At 45.4% G+C, this 10,732-nt stretch overlaps 1 long non-coding RNA gene across 1 annotated transcript; it reads left to right on the top strand.

The window, feature by feature from the left end:
• The first annotated feature begins 6,736 nt into the window (after positions 1-6,736).
• LOC122456712 lies at positions 6,737-9,796 on the top strand. The gene is made up of 3 exons (XR_006275736.1): positions 6,737-6,846; positions 7,277-7,321; positions 9,470-9,796. It is a non-coding gene; the product is annotated as an uncharacterized LOC122456712 (long non-coding RNA).
• The last annotated feature ends 936 nt before the right edge of the window (positions 9,797-10,732 follow it).

Raw genomic sequence — 10,732 nt, 5'->3', positions numbered from 1 at the left:
TCTGAGAATACTCCGCGGTGTGCTCACAAGATGATGCTCTCTTACCATAAGAGGTACCCTTGAATCCACCGCATTATAGGGAGATGAGACACGCACTGATCAGCCCTTTCAGCCCAGAGGAAGTTGGGAGGAGAAAGAAAACTCAGACTTAGAATCTCCCTTATTTTCCTGCTTCAGCAGGAGCACTAATGCATGAACAGGGGTAAATCACCATGGTCAAATCCCTCCTGACATATGACACCCCAGATAATCTCTCCAGACCTTTCATAATAAGAAGCATATACATTGCTTTAAGCCTTCTTCTCAGCTGCCTACTTTGTACAGCACCCCCTAGGGGCTCCCACAAACCCTGGGAAAACCATCAGTTCTTAATAACCTTACATCTGGGGAGCAGACAGTTCCTTAAGAGTTAAACTTGGTAGTAGAGTTCTCAGCACATCTGTTTACAGCCAGAATATCCCAGTTATAGTCCCTCTAGAATCCTAAATGCTACCCTGCTAGCATGCTATGGGTACCCCATGTCAGACTCGAGCAGCTCCCCATAAAGGTGAAACCTAAACCAGAACAAGAGTCATAGACAGCTGCAACTACATATTAATTATAATTAATACTTTTCTCCAAAGCAGCAATAAGTGCACCATGAGGATTTTAGCAATATCCCCATCTTGCAGATGGGGAAACTGAGGCAGAGAAGGATACAGTGACTCGCTTAAGGCCAGAGAGGGAGTCGGGATAAGCACTTGAGAGTTCCAGGCTCAGACCACCAGACTTGTATCTCTTGTGCCACTCAATCACCCTGAAAGTGCTAGCTTTGGTGCTTTTTATTTCAGCCCTGGTTTTAAAAGGTGGCAGTGTCCCTTAGCTGTTTACTAAGCATTACAAAAAAGGAGGAGCCAGGAGAGGGGTGGAGAGGAGAGAGAGAAAGTGATGGGTGAGGGAGGAAAGAAGCAGAGGAGGGGGAGGAGTGAGATAGGAAAGCTAGGATGATAAATGTGCAATGAACTTTTGAGTCCCGATGGAGTTTTTACAGGCACCGCTCAGCAATGCTTTTTTTTGCCACTAGGGAACTAAACTGCCCTGTTTGTATTTGTGTCACTCTCAAACCTTCCAAAGGCTTTTAGCACAAGCAAAATGGTACAGCTGCCTCAAAGGGCTGTGCAGCTGGTATGCCAGGTGCTTGTCCTTGGAAATGTTGGGCCTGAACTTCGGGCCAGATCCTGTGCTGTGCCTCTCAAGGTGCTCTCACTTTTCCCACTGTTCCTTCCCAAGGAAAACAGTCAAGACCTAACAAAAACACAGGTCCCTCCCAATGTGGGTTATAACATCTCTGACTAGCCAGCAATTTCCATCACCTATAGGCTCCCATAGTGACTTTGGTTTTCTTTGATGATCTACAAATTCTTCTTTCTCTTCATCTGATGAAACAGCACATCGGGAGTCTTTAGTTCTGCATAGAAACTGAAATCCTTCCTGAGTTATTACCAGCTGAAGTGTATGCCCATCTTCTGCCTCAATACAGTCTGGGGCTAAAATATTTGTATAATTCCTTTTATTTCAGTAACACCTAGAAGCCTCAGCCAGGGACTTCATTGTCCTGAGCACTCAGGAAATGCTTCCCCAAAGATCTTATAATTTAACTAACTAAATAAGTAATTTGTAAGACTCTCTCAGGCCCTCAGGTCTGGTGCCTGTGTTGTATAAATGTATACAGTCCCAGGAGGGACCAGCTCTGATTAACATAATATTTATTAAAAGCAATAGCAGAGTTCTGCGGTGCTAGAGTGAATGAATGTTTGATAATGAGTGCTGAATGAATGTTTGATGATGCACCAAGTGTGGGGGCAAATTGGTGTTGCGATTGCTTTGTGCCTCTTCATCCATGTAGCTTGATGGGGCTGTTTCACTTCACTTCAGTTCCTATCTGCGTTGTCTTTGTTTTGAGCTTTGCACTCATGATCTATCCAGATACTTATAAGGGCCGCATCACCATAATATTCATGATCTCCCTAAAGCCCCCGTGGATCACTTGAACTTGGAGAGGCAGAGTGGCTAATGGATAGAGCATTGTCTAGGAAGTGAGGAGACGTGGGTTTTGTTCTTTGTTCTGCTGCTGGGTGGCTTCTGGCAAGCCATGTCACTGCTCTGTGCATCATCTGCAAGATGGAGATGATAAAGATGCTTCCCTCCTTTGTGAAGCACTTTGATTTCTCCGGACCAAAAGAGCCACATATTTTTACTGAACAAGGTTATAGTGCCAATGAAGGTGATTCTGATGCCATCACACACCACCATGCCCCCTAGCCATACAGCTTTGTTCGCAAAGAGTTTTCCCCCCACTGTTTATTCTCTGGAGCTGGTCAGGGAAAACATTGAATTTCAAAACTTTTGGCAAAAATGTTCATTAAAATGTCAATTGTTGGTAGGAAAGAGTGACAAACTCCTGAAAATCAACTTCCTCTGCCCCTCTTAAAATGCCTCTTTCCCACATCCCAACAGGGGGTCTTCACTTTAAACCTGAAGGGCTGAATTTACTGCTGTTGCATACAGGTGCAATGTCAAAGATGTCATTAGAATCGCTCTTGCTTATGGTGAACTTGACTCAAAGAGGTTAACGATCTCAAGGGGAAACTATACTCTGGGTCTAGGACATTCTGTTGGGCCAGGGCTGCTGTCTCTGCATGAGATCCTTCCTCAGAACATCATGATAGGCCTCTCATTGCTTGGGATATTCTGTTCATTTCAAAACCAATTTTCCCACCTCAAATAATTCCCTGCCTATGGAGCCTGGGATTCAGGTCCCAAAGCATTTGAAAATTCAGCTATTTTCTGTCTGGAGGGAAGAAGGGGGTTGGAGGGTGGGAAGTGGGGGAAGGTGTTTCCTACTGGTTAAAGCAGGAGACTACAAATCAGGAGTTCTGAGCTCTGTTCTTATCTCTATCACTCCCTCACTTTGTGACTCTGAGCAAGTCATTTAACCTCTCTCTATCTTTCATCAAGGGACAAAATTCTTCTGCCTCCATTTCCCAACTTGTAGAACATGGATAGTTGTACAGTAAAATCTCAGAATTACGAACACCAGAGTTACGAACTGACCAGTCAACCAGTACTTATTTGGAACTGGAAGTACACAATCAGGCAGCTGAGACCCCCAAAAAAGCAAATATTGTACAGTACTGTGTTAAACGTAAACCACTAAAAAATAAAGGGAAAGTTTAAAAAAAAAATTTGACCAGATAGGGAAACTGTTTCTGTGCTTGCTTCATTTAAATGAAGATGGTTAAAAGCAGCATTTTTCTTCGGCATAGTAAAGTTTCAACGTTGTATTAAGTCAATAGTCTGTTGTAAACTTTTGAAAGAACAACCAGAACGTTTTGTTCGGTTATGAACATTTCTGAGTTACGAACAGCCTCCATTCCTGAGGTATTCATAACTCTGAGGTTCTACTGTACCTACCTCCTAGGGGAATTGTGAAGTTTCATATGCTCTAATAAATTTGTTAGTCTCTAAGGTGCCACAAGTACTCCTTTTCTTTTTGCGAATACAGACTAACACGGCTGCTACTCTGAAACATTTAATAATAAGTAACTCTTTTATACAAAACTTTTTATCTATAGATCTTAAATCACTTTACAAAGGACAAGGAGGTAAGCATCATTATTCCTATTATATAAGTAGGGAAATTGAGACACGGAGCCGTGAAGTGAATTGCCCAGTAGGCCAGTGTCAGCTGGGAATAGAACCTGGTCTCTTGAGTTGCAGGTCAATGTTCTATCCACTAGATCGTGCTTTCCCCCCCTCCCCACATCAGTGCTTGTACAGTGCTTTGAGATCATCAGATAGCGCTTCCGTGATGGGAATTTTAGCACCACTTGGAGAATTCCAATCTGCCATGTACATCCAAGGCATTGCATTTAGCAGCTTGCAGAGCTAAGCTACTACGAGAAGCAGATAGCTTTATGCCCGTCATGGCATTTCAAAGTGAGCTGTTAAGTCATATGATATGAGCAGCCTTGGGCAGGAATCCAGCCTAGACAAGCTGTCTGGCTGCACCAGGGTATCTCCTGTTAATAAACAGCAATGGCTTGTGGGAAAGGCTTCTTATTAGCACTGGAGACAGAGAGCAGCTGCCATTGTCGGAAACAATGAGAGAGAATGAGGAACGAAAGGACTAGACACGGACATATCTTTGGAGAGTCCTGGGGTCCCTGCATGGGTCTGGGGAGAAGGCTGGGGTGGCTTGGCCCCTGTCCCCATGGGCACTAATGAAACTAATAAACACAAATACAGTTCCAGCCTGCAGCGAAAGAGAGGAGTTCAGCTCTCTAGCCAGGTGCCTAGCTCAGGGAGCTCAGCTAAGGTAGGGGGCTATGGGGCCTGTGCCATCACCAATCAGATTAGAAGGAGAAAGGGGCATCTCTAGGTCCTCTCATTTTCACTCTGGGGAGCATTTCCCAGGTCGGTAATGCAATCGGCACTGTCTGTGCCCAGGTGTGTTACAGCAGCTCCTGACTTGGAGAACAGCACAAATCCCGCCCAGTGACACTCCATGCTGGGGGAGAACAGCTGACTCTCTCAACCTGCTAGAAACTCTCTACCAGGGCCCAGCCCGCATTTGCCTCTGCATGCCAGTGTCTGCATTTGAAGGGTGGATGCAGTGGGGCCGGCGGAGTGGAGCAGAACTGTCTATGTCAGGCGATGGTAGGAATTTTAGGAGCTGACAGGCCAAAGCTAGACAATATGAGGGGGAGGGGGTCTTTCCTGCTGTTTGCCAGAACTTTGGACTCTAGTGATCAGGCCCCCTGAGGCGGACTGTCCTATCTCACAAACTCACTGCTAGCCTTGGAACAAAAAGGCAGGCAGAAAGCTGTCCACAGTGATACTCTCCTCACTGCCAGCATGCAAGGAGGGATGGAAAAAGACTGTAAGGCCTACCACATGCATCTCAAGCACACAGAGGAGTGTGTTTTATTTCTTGGAGCCTTCCCTTCCTCAGCTGCATGAAAGCTCAGGTTGGAGAGGGACCTTGGCAAGAGCACACTTGGGGAGACGCCCAAGACTCGATTTTGATCAGAATGTTATTGAGGTGAAAAAAAATCATTCTGTAACGTGTTGTTCCCTTACCTCTGTGCCTGAAAACATCTGGTTGCAAAGACAATGTGAAAGTATCTGGTCCCTTCTCTTGGTGCCCCACAGGAGCCAACAGTGGCTCAGACTGAAATATGGCAGCAATGGAGATCCCATCAGCAAAGGGATCAGTGAATGCCATTCCACTGACTACATAAGAGTGCCACTGGCTCATACCAGGGCTATGTCCGGTCCCACATGTCTGATATCACACCATGCCCATCATATATCGGCCTTGGTACTTGTTATGTAACCTACTGGCCCCAATTGTCTGAAACCCAGATGCTTATAACTGCATCCACACTAGGTGCCTACTGGGCACATTGCTTGCTCATTGGGGATGTGATTTTTACACTTTATAATCTAAAGATCAGAATTAAAGTGTGTCCAGCTTCTAACTGCATTTAGAAATATTAAAAAGCGGGCCTGGCTGCTCAGAAATGGACATCTGTGCCCATTAGGGAAGCAGCTTATACCATACATGCAGGTAGAAAATTTGCGGTTGCACATCAATACACAGGCCAAACCAATTGTGTACGTCCTGCCTCCATTTCAAATACCAGCGTTTCAACCTCCCCTTCATTTCCAGCATCAGGTTTCCATTTGGTAAAATGGAATGGGGGCTGTCCTGTGGATTCTCTGTGGGAAAGGCATGGATTTTGGGGTCTTGGGTGAGAGAGATGGGAGTTCTGAGGCCTGGCAAGGAAAAGGGGACTCTTGTGACCCACAGCCTGTTGGGGACATAGATTCTCAGCTCCTGTGATCTGTCAGGGATTCTTGGGCCCTGTGGCCACAGATCCTTGGACTCTAATTCCTCCTGGAGATGGGGGTAAATTCTTAGGTTCCATGGCCAATAAACTGCCATCTTCCCATTACCACAAGTGATTGCCCTGTTCTCCTATCTCCACAGATGGGTGTTCTAATATCTCTGTCATAAGCCCCTAATGCCCCCACCCACAAAAAACAAAACAAGGCAAAAAACACTTGGGGCCAATGAGCATTTGGTAAGAAGAACCATTAACTGGGACATAAGAATGGCCATACTGGGTCAGACCAATTGTCCATCTAGCCAGGTATCCTGTCTTCCAACAGGGACCAGTGCCAGATGCTTCAGAGGGAATGAACAAAGCAGGGTAATTATTGAGCGATTCGTCCCCTGTCATCTAGTCTCAGCGGCTGGTAGTCAGAGGTTTAGAGATACCCAGAGCAAGGGGTTGCATTGCTGACCCTGTTGGCTAATAGTCATCGATGGACCTGACCTCCACGAGCTTTTCTAATTCTTTTCCAAACCCAGTTATACTTTTGGCCTTCACAACATCTTCTGGCAGTTCCAAGGGAGGGGGGGGGGGGGGGGTGGGTGGGTGTGTGTGTGTGTGTGTGTGTGTGTGTGTGATTAAATACTTCTTTATTACTTGTATGATACAAAAGAGCCAGGGAACAGTGGTAGAATGCTAGAGGGGAAATATATAAGCCCAACGCTAATTAAGGCGTGGTTCCCTGTAGACTAGGGAGGGTGGCTACAGGTTAATTAGAGCACCTGCAGTCAATTAAGGCCCTGTCAGGATCCTCATAAAACCCTCTACTTCAGGCTGTTAGGGAGAAGGAGAGAGGACTGGAGCTTGGAGGTGTGCTGTAAGATCTCAAAGATTAGAGAACCGAAGTGAAGGAGACTCCCTCCCCAGTGTCTAAGGACTGAAGGTACCCCACCCTAGGGAAAAGAGGGTAAGAACCCGCAGGGGTTGAGAGGGGCTGGGGCTCAGAGTGAGGAGCAAACCCAGACCTCTTCCCTGTTTCCCTTCTCTACCACCTTCCCGGGCCACTAGTGGGGACTTTGGTGGCCCAAGAGCAGGGGCAAGGGGTGGCGTCTTAGCCCCCTGCCAAGAAAAGCGCAGGACCCACCATACTAACATTGGCCACCTTGTCATACTTGTCATTTATTGAGTGTCGCCCATATGCTTGGGGCTGCATAGTATGGCGAAGAAGGCAAGGTGGCTGCTCAAGAGTGTCTTTATAAAGCTACCATCCACTTGGCTTGTCAGTGGGGTTTGAACCCACAATGTTCAACACTGAAAGTGTAAGCCTCTACTGGTCCCTGCTGGCCTTAAAAATCTATGGATCTATTGCTTGAGCTAACTGGTATTCTCTTCCTTAGATGAGCCAGTAGAGAGAGAGAGAGAGAGAGAGACCCTGTGCTAGGGTGACTTTTGCCTGCAAGGATGTGCTATTTGATCCTTTCTTAGAGCTTGTCTGCACGCGCATGTTGTACTGCCTTAACTATACCAGTACAGTTGGGGCAGTACTCCGCCCCTAGTGTGAACACTGTTATAGTGGTATAAAAGGTATTGGTATAGCAAGAAGCTCCCAACCAAGATGCATACATTTGCAATAGCTGCCAAAGGTCATGCAAATCTTGAATTGGACTATTCAGTCACATGAGACATTGCAAACCATCTATGTCATAGGCTGCAATTCCCACCGTCCTTTGCAGACTAAAGGATGCCAATAAAGAAAAATAATGATTTCTATATGGGAAGAGGAATAAGCTGTACTGGTATAAGGCACCTCTCTAGCAGTACAACTGTGCCCACACTAGGGGTTGTACTGAAATAACTACGTTGGTTAGAAAATCACACCCCTACCTAGCACAGTTATATCAGTACAAAATCTGTGTGTAGACCAGGCCTTAGAAGGTGAGGCTAAACACGAATCTGAATGGGTTTGAGCCCCTGAAGGCTGGAGGACTCCGAAATCATTTTGTCACAGCCTATTTATTCCTTAGGTTGCTGGTCCTTGGGCTGCCGCTCAGCTTCCCATTGGGATGCTGTCATGGTTACAGGGCTAGTAAAAAGAAAAGGAGTACTTGTGGCACCTTAGAGACCAACAAATTTATTTGAGCATAAGCTTTCGTGAGCTACAGCTCACTTCATCGGATGCAACCGAAACGAAAGCTTGTGCTCAAATAAATTTGTTAGTCTCTAAGGTGCCACAAGTATTCCTTTTCTAACAAATTTATTTGAGCATAAGCTTTCGTTTTGGTTGCATCCGATAAAGTGAGCTGTAGCTCACGAAAGCTTATGCTCAATCAGACATCAAGAATTATAACATTCAAAAACCAGTTGGAGAACACTTCAATCTCTCCGGTCACTCGATTACAGACCTGAGGGTGGCTATCCTTCAACAAAAAAACTTCAAAAACGGACTCCAGCGAGAGACTGCTGAATTGGAATTAATTTGCAAACTGGATACAATTAACTTAGGCTTGAATAGAGACTGGGAATGGATGAGTCATTACACAAAGTAAAAATATTTCCCCATGTTATTTCTCCCCCCCCCCCCACCCCACCCCCCACTGTTCCTCAGATGTTCTTGTTTACTGCTGGAAATAGCCTACCTTGCTTGTCACCATGAAAGGTTTTCCTCCTTTCCCCCCCCGCTGCTGGTGATGGCTCATCTTAAGTGATCACTCTCCTTCCAGTGTGTATGATAAAACCCATTGTTTCATGTTCTCTGTGTGTGTATATAAATCTTCCCCTCTGTATTTTCCACCAAATGCATCCGATGAAGTGAGCTGTAGCTCACGAAAGCTTATGCTAAAATAAATTTGTTAGTCTCTAAGGTGCCACAAGTACTCCTTCTCTCTCTTCCTGAGTCCTATGCTCTGAGACAGCACTTTTTTCATTAGTAGACCTCAAAGCACTTCACAAAGAAGGTCTGTATCATTGTATGTCTTTTACAGATAGGGAAACTGAGGCAAAAAGAGATGTGACATGTTCAAGATCAACCAGCAAACTAGTGGCAGAGTGAGGAATAGAATCCAGGTCTCCTATGTGCTATGCACTAGTCCACTCTGCCTCTCCTTGGTATTAAAGGCCCATTCCAAAGGCCACTAAATGAAGACTTTCCATTGACTTCAGTGGGCACAGATGGGAACCAATGCAGAGATTTCCCCTATTACCTTGGTGCAGGGGTGTCTGGCTTGGTTTGTAGAGTTGCTGAGCACTTGAAACTCCCATGGACTGAGTGAGTGGGAGTGGCGGGTGCTTATCCCCCCCCCCCCCCCCTGAGCATCAGCTTAATAATGAGTGCCCCCTAGCATAGAAGCAGCAAACAGCAATGCTGCTTTAGAGTATGATCCAAAGCCCACAGAAATCAATGGGAGCCTTTTCACGGCTTGCAGGGGCTTAACGGAGTGGGAAAAGGCATTGGAGTCCCATGCATTTGCACTGTGGGAAAAGCGACTGGGAGGCAAGTCAGATTCCCCAGATGCTGTTAATGGCTGTAGCTGACTATACACATCAAAACAAATAAATAACCATACTGTCCAATTTGTCTGTATTCTCTGCAGAGTTTGTTAGTGGGACCCCAAATATACAAATCAAACTTCCAGCTTCAGCCGTGGGCCTTATTGTCATCTCTCTATTGTACAGCATCACACATGCTAGCTAACTATCCTTAACTAGTAACAATGATCATTACTAACAACTTGTATAAGTATCTGGGAACATACGAATTGCCAGGCTGGATCAGAGCCAAGGTCCATCAAGACCAATATGCTGTCTCAGGCAGTGGCCAGATCCAGATGTCTGAGAGGAAGGGGCAAGAAACTTCATAGTAGGCACATGTGGGACAATCTGCCCTCCATAATAGATTCCACCGTGGTCTTGCAGAGTTAGAGGCTGGGGTTTAAACCCTGGAGCACAAGGTTTAATATCCTTTCCAACGTTTTTGTTGTCATTAATTATGATAACTCTGGATATATGGTTGTTTGTTTTCTAAGTTCTGTGCAGGCAGCAGCTAATAACTAACATTCTGTACTTCTTACCACCTCTTGGTAGGGTTGCCCATTTTGGTTGGATGTATTCCTGGAGGTTTCCTCACATGACATAATCTCTAATTACAGATTAATTTTAAATTCCTGGCGACTCCAGGACAATCCTGGAGGTTTGGCAATCTTACCTGTTGGTGCACCGAAAAACTGGCTTACTAAACCAAGTGTAACCCTAAGCTCTAAACCAATGCTTCTGCAAATAAAGTTGCCAAGGAGGAAAAAATATGAAATAGAACATGGTTGGGTTCCAGCAAAAGATTTTTAATTTTTTTTTTAAGTTGCATTTCAGGAATATGCTGGTTGATAACCTCCCTGAGTTACAAGGAAGGTTTCTTGTCAGAGCTGACCTGAGTTGGATTTAATTGAAAGTGTGCTGTTGGCAGTGGGAGTGAGATATCTGAAAGGGCACTTTCATGGCATATACGAAGAGCAACTAGAAATGACACGCAGAGACCTTGTATTCTGGAATGGGAGGGCAGACACTCCAGTGAGTGAACAGCACCCTCTACAGGCCAATCCAGATAAAGCAGCCAACAATGGTAGCCAACATTTTCAAAAGTGATTTTGGAGGCATCCGTTTACTGGGACTCGCCATGAGACGCGGTGCTGCGTGCCCAGAACTCCAAATGAATAGGACCAGCAAGCGCAAAATGTGCTTGTATGATTTTATTCAGTTAAATTAACCCTGAGCCACTATTCAGCAGTTAGCTTTCTAAAACATTGAGCTCTCTTCAGTTTAAAATGCACAAAGGCAACTACTATATGAACCAACTCTGCATA

Source organism: Dermochelys coriacea, chromosome 14, assembly GCF_009764565.3.
Source record: "Dermochelys coriacea isolate rDerCor1 chromosome 14, rDerCor1.pri.v4, whole genome shotgun sequence".
Taxonomy (NCBI): Eukaryota; Metazoa; Chordata; order Testudines; family Dermochelyidae; genus Dermochelys; species Dermochelys coriacea.
The sequence above is the reverse complement of the archived record's forward strand: the minus strand, read 5'-3'. Positions and strand labels throughout refer to the sequence as shown.